Source organism: Arvicola amphibius, chromosome 2, assembly GCF_903992535.2.
Source record: "Arvicola amphibius chromosome 2, mArvAmp1.2, whole genome shotgun sequence".
NCBI classification, from domain to species: Eukaryota; Metazoa; Chordata; class Mammalia; order Rodentia; family Cricetidae; genus Arvicola; species Arvicola amphibius.
The window spans coordinates 64,211,700-64,218,549 of NC_052048.2; positions in this window are offsets into that span (position 1 = coordinate 64,211,700).

Consider the following 6,850-nt stretch of genomic DNA (forward strand, 5'->3'; position numbering starts at 1 on the left):
TCAAAACAAAACACACAAGAAAACCCAAAACACAGAAGGTGGTCTAAGGCCTCTAATACCACGTCCAATGTCCATATCCTGACTACCTTGAAGTCTAATTCTGACTCACCCCTCATCACAGCACCGCAAGAGCGTCCTCCCCAAGACCCTGTCCACCAGTAATGCAATTCTAACCTATCCCAATGGTCACAGGATCCTTCATAAGGAAGTTAGGGTTGAAAGAAAGCCCTAACTCTACGGCATGGGGTCCTGCATATAACTTCTGAACACTGCCTGACTCCTCTCCTGCCCAATGTCCTGCCCTCAGCTTCAGTGGCCATTCTTCCCCACGGAGTAAGGGGGAGCCCTGTCCTAGGTCCTTACTGCCTAGGTCCCTCTTGCCAAGGTCACTGCCCAGGGCACAGCCTGGGCTGCTCTTCATAGCGCCTCCTTCCCAGCACTGGACTTCGCTAAGACTTTGTGGTTAGCACACCTCTCCTGCTGCATCAGCCTCGGGCACTGCCTGTAGGGGGCAACTTGGTGCTCACAACCTGGTGACCTTCTGCCCAAGCTGTGCTCCAGATAGGACATTGCTCTCCACTCCAGGCCTATGAGGGCTCAGGACAAACAGAGGCACAGGAGACTGGAGACACAAGCAGGGGAACTCACTATCAGTCTCCTGTCTGCACAGGAAGACCTTCCCCTCAGAAACTAAGATCGCCATTTCCAGAAGTGCCGGATATCTGCCCAAGTAAAACATTTGATCATCCTAAGACTGCTTCTGCTGACTCCTTGCCCCTATGAAGGAAGTCCTGTGTGTATCTGGCAGAGCAAGCCTTCAGGCGACAGTTTAAGAACTCCAGCACTCAGGAGGCAGAGGCAGGCAGACCACTGTGAGTTTGAGGCCATCCTGATCTACAGAGCAAGTTCCAGGAGCTGCAGAAATTCAGAAAACCAGACAGCTAGAGAAACTCATCTCAAAAAAAAAAAAAAAGAGAGAGACAAAAAGTAACCCAACAAACAAAGAAAAAAAACTCTCAGACAGAAAACTGGCTTGCAGTCTTACATACAATGATATGTGTATGTTTGTGTTCCCTAGTTTTGGGGGTGAAACCCACAGTTTATGCTAGGAGACAAACACTCTACCACCAAGCTACATCCACATTTTGCTTTTAATTTTTAAATTCATTATTACATAAGAAGTCTGGCATCCAAGACCTGGCATGGTGATACAGGCCTCTGAGTTTAAGGCTCCAGCTATACAATAAGACCCTGTCTTTAAAAACAAAAATGAATATTTATATATACATATATACATATATGTATATTCCAAAAAGTAGTAAAGAAAACCTAATCAGAATAGATGATAAATGCTTAGCAAAAAATCTGTTAAAAAAAAATAAAACAGTTCATATGAAAAGAGTCTCAACCTCAGTCATGGATGAGTCCAGTTTCAAAAGAAGACAGCCTCATGCCCTACAGTTCTGTATGTGAATTGATATAAGCTCTTTACAAGAGTTTACTGGCTTAAACTGAAGTGAGCACTGGGGATATAACTTAACTGCTAAAGTGCTTGCCTTGCAACTCAGAAAACTGAGTTGGATCTCTCCATCCCACCCTTAAAAAGAAAACAAAAAAGAAAGAAAGAAAGGCTGTGTGTGGTGTTACATGTTTGTAATCCCATCTTTAATTTACCATAGCACGGATGGCATTTTGTTATCTGACTCAAATGCAGATACTTTAGAAAAAATGTTTGAAGAAGTAAAGAAAGTTTTACCTAAATGGGGATTACAAATTGCTTCTAAAAAATACAGAGAAGAGAATTCTGTCAATTACCTAGGTTATAAAATAGGTTTACAGAAAATTAGAACACAAAAGGCCCAAATTAGGAGAGACCAATTACGAACTATTAATGACTATCAACGATTGTTAGGAGACATTTCCAGTCTAAACCACCTGATTTAATAATTCATTTAAACAAAACCTTAGATGGTGACAAGGACTTAAATAGTCACAGGGATTTAACAGCTGAAGTGTAAAAAGAATTGACAGTCATTGAAGAGAATGTATAGAAGGCACATGTAGATAGAGTGAATCCAAATCTTAATTGTATTCTAGTCATATTGCCTTCCAGAATTTCTCCTACAGGAATTTTAATTGAAATGGAAGATATTATCTTAGGATGGATCTTTTTACCACATAAACAAAGTAAAAAATTAAAAATTTATATGGAAAAAGTCTCTGAATTAATTATAAAAGGAAAATTGATAGATATTCTTCAAATCGTTGAGAGAGCTTCAGAATATGGCATTTAAAATGTTTTAAGAACTTACTACTTTTTGTGACAATGAGACACATCTGCTCCTGGTAGCACCAATTACTTCAAGAGGAAGATGGGTATCGAAGAGGCTACTTATGCAGTTTGGTAGCCACTTGAACAAGTAACTGCTCTTGCCTGGACTGCTTGATATTATGTTATATGAACTGGATATGCAGGACCAAGAGAAATGACTCCTGAACTTGCCTAAAGATGAGACAGTCTTTCAAGCTCCTTCATGAAAAAGTCTGCCAGACATTCTTCAGGACACAAAAGAAAGCAACAGATAGACTTTGCTATGACAAGGTAAAACAGATCTTAAAATTTCCTGCTTCATGGCAAACTCTGATGGATACTATGGGCCTGTAGGCTCAAGATGGATGCCCCAATGTTACAGAAGAACTTTGGGTGACTGTCCAGGCAGCGAGGCGTCTCTGTCAATTCTAGAGTTTTGGAAGTTGCTTACAATGTAACTTCCTGTTTACTTAGGTGATATTATATCCTTCTGGAGTTTTTGATGGAGCTAAAGACTAGATAGATAGGATTTTCCTTAGTTAAAATAAAAATAGATATAAATATTGAGACTATAATTCTTGCTTGATAGCTGTTTTATTGTGTGTAATTTTACTATGTCAAAGTTAAAATCTTTCTTTTTATTTAAACAGAAAAGGGGAAATGATGTGGGAAGTTCTCTATATGTGTTGCTTTTATTGGTTAATGAATAAAAAACTGCTTTCAGCCTATAACAGGGCAAAACAGAGCTAGGTGGGGAAACTAAATTGAATGCTGAGAGAAATAAGGCAGAGTCAAGGAGATGCCGTGAAACCACCAGAAGAGAAGGACGCAAGCTGCTAGCAAGAATCTTGTTGGTAGGCTATAACCCTTGAGGTAAAATATAAAATAATAGAAATCAGTTGATTTAAGAGATAAAAGTGAGCTAGAAATATGCATAAGCTAATAGACCAAGCAGTGTTGTAATGAATACAATTTCAGTGTGATTATTTTGGTTCTGGGAATCCAGAAACAAAGAAGCATAGAACAGTCAGGCAGCCTAGCCTAACTTGGTAAGTTTGTTTTGGCACAAACAGCTTTCCTTCAGGCTTCTTGTGCTCCATGTTTTGGGTGCACCTTTAGTCTTTACTGTACCTCTGAGATGCTAGGATGGAGGAAACCCACTTATTCTGTTTACTTTTAAAAAAAATCCTAGCCAGGCAGTGGTGATGGATGCCTTTAATAGCAGCACTCTGGAGGCAGAGACAGGTGGGTCTCTCTGAGCTTGAGACCAGCCTGTTTATAAAGTGAGTTTCAGGACAGCCAAGGCTATAAAGGGAAAGCCTGTCTCAGAAAAAAATAAGATTTCAAACTAGGCCTGGTGGAAGGCCCCGTAATCCAGTATTCAGGAGCCTGAGAAGGGGAGGACTGAGAATTAGAAGCCAGTCAAGGCTATGTAGCAAGATGCTGTCTCAAAGGAGAAAAAAGAGAATCTTATTCAATTGTACAGATTAAACATAATTGATGTGGGAATTCTGTGGTGTTGTTGAGAATAATAGAGGCTTAATAGCCTGGAGGACTAGGATCCTGGGTAACTTGATAGTCACAAAAGCAGTTCTAGTGGTGGCTTCTGAGTGCTCATCCTGAGAATTCAAAGACTAAAATGCATGGACCACAGAGGGTAAGTTTAGAAACAAGATTATTATAGCCTTCTAGTTAGACGCTTACGAGGAAGACAGACAGACATGCCATTTGAGTTAACCTGGTGTCGAGGTCAGCCACATGGCGAACAAGCAGACACATGGTAGAACTGGGGGCTGCACAGACAGAGTGAGGGAGCCCAGAACACCAGCGGAAGTGGACTTAGGCACTGGCTAGCACCCTAAAGGGACAGAAGGGCAGACACAAGGCAACCTCATGGCTGCCACAGAGACTGCTTTCAGGGCCAAGGATTCTGGGAAGGAAAGGTATTGGCTTATTAAAGGGCTAAATAATTATTCCTCTTATCTCTTCTGTGCACATTAAGGTAAATCCACCATCCTGAGGGATGGTCTCTTGGACATGTACAAACTGGATTAACTCCTTTTAGAGGAAATGGTTTTGTTTTTAGTAATAGTTCGTGGATAGGTGTTTTGCCGTCATGCGTGTCTGGGTATCTGACTGTACAGAGATCAGAAGAGGCTATTGCATCCTCTGGAACTAGAGTTACAGATAGCTGTGAGATGCCATGTGGAGAATTGGAATTGAACCTGCTCTGGATGAGCAGTTAGCACACTTAGTCACAGAATGATTTCTCCAGCCCCTGGGTTAACCCTTAAGGTAGCAGATGACGGCACATGTCCACTCTTCTGTTCAGGAGGCAGTGGCTTTACCTTAGTGGCCTCCAGTGCTACTGTAACATTGCCTCTTCCCAAAGCAGCACTGTAAAAAGAGAAGGTTGGCGTTAGAGGCAGGAGCCACCACGCCCAGACTCACTTCATTTCACTTTATTTACGCGGGAGGAGAACAAGTGTGCCGCAGTGTGCATGTGGAGTCGGAGGACAATTCTGATAATTAGTTTTTTAATTTCACTGTAGCATAGGATCCTGGCATTGAACTTAGCTTCCCCTTAATGGAGAGTGGGATTAAGAAAAGACACAAACTCCCCAGTGGTTTATTTTTTCATATTCCAGATGACTGCTGTCTGTACTCCTAATGTCAGAGCAGAGATGAGGGTCCCCACAACCCTCCTAATGCCAGTGCAGGGGCGAGGCTGCCCCACAGCGCTACTAATGCCAGTGCAGGGGTGAGGCTGCCCCACAGAGCTACTAATGCCAGTGCAGGGGCGAGGCTGCCCCATGGATCTACTAATGCCAGTGCAGGGGTGAGGCTGCCCCACAGCGCTACTAATGCCAGTGCAGGGGCGAGGCTGCCCCATGGATCTACTAATGCCAGTGCAGGGGCGAGGCTGCCCCACAGTGCTACTAATGCCAGTGCAGGGGCGAGGCTGCCCCATGGATCTACTAATGCCAGTGCAGGGGCGAGGCTGCCCCACAGCGCTACGAATGCCAGTGCAGGGGTGAGGCAGCACCACAGCAGTCTTGCAAGCAATGCAGTTACTAAACACATCTCCATGGTGCACGGTGGACGGTGCACTGCTGCTGTAGTCAATGTGTACTTTTATTAATATGCACGTTACAGAGATGATTTGTGAAGCTTTTATTTCTTTCCTTGGGTTGTGTTCCATCCTTGTGAGCTTCTCAAAAATGAATAAAATATTGCCGTTTCCCAGGAAGAAGTTAGAGGAAGCGCCTGTGTCTCTCGAAGGGTAGTTTTAAGCCCATTAAGAACAGTGTTCTCTACATTAAGTGTTAAGTTCAGAATCTATGTTGTGCTTTGCAAATGCTGCTTATTTTTAGCTGAAATGTAGTGCTGCAGAGAAGCCAATGTGAGTCTCCTGAGCATCCCTCTCCCAACACCCATGCGGGCCCTGTTCCTCTCTGCTGTGGCCACTGAGGAAGCAGATGCTGACACTGGGAAGAGAGACTGTCAGCAGCACCTGATCACTCCCCTACGTCCTCCCCGATCCACCCCAGTCAAGGCACCCTGGATGTGTCCCTTTCCTCCCTGAGTGTGTGTCTCCATCCGCGGACCAGGAAGAAAGAGCCCCTGGTGTTAGCGCTCCAGCTTGTATGTGGCACACATAGAAACTTTCCCTTCTCTGTCGTTACCCAGTTGCAGGCTCTTTGGTCTTCTGTACTGAGATGGCACCGTTGTGCACGAAGATGTGAGGTCCCTAGAACTGTGTTTCCTCTTCAGGGTCCCTGCGTCACAGAGCTGTGTTCCCACGATCACGTTCCAGAAAAGCCTCTCCTTCCCTACTGGAAAGACTAGATCCAGGGAAAGGCAAAGGGTTAGCCGCAAACACCCCACCTTTAAATACTGGGCTAGAAGCCCAGCCTTACCTCTCCCTCCCCTCACCTGGCAGCACAGTCAGGAGTGTCTGGAATGGTGCCTGCCTCTGAGTAGTATTAAGTAGAAACTGACGTCTGCCCTTGCTCTGGACAGCAGACCCGGAGAGGCAGCTCCTTGGTGGCTCCAGAATAATTGTAAACCAAGGCCAAGATCTGGAGTGTGTGACAATGGAGGTAGTCTGAGGGGCATCGGGTTGAAAATTAAATACCACCGGTGGCTGATTTTCCACCACCATAGCCCCTACTCCTGTTTTTGAGCCATCAGTAAATATGGTTACAGCTCCCAATAAGGGCTTAGGGGAGATAACTTGTGGAAAGTACACCAACTTCTTTTCCACAAAACTCAAAATTGGATGCTTAGGAAAATGATTATCAATAGTGTTAGAAAAGGTGCAAAGCAAAATAGCCCAATTGTCCACAGTGGCGGCCAAGACCTCCACTTGCTCTTTAGTATAGGGTATAATCAGCTTATCAGGCATCTTTGCAAAACAGGTCAAGCAAAATTTTATTCCCATTAAGGCTTGATTAGCCACCAAGTCAGAATAATATTTAAGCGTTCTTGCCCCAACTGAATTACCATGCAGCCACCATAGAGGTCCCTCTTGCCATA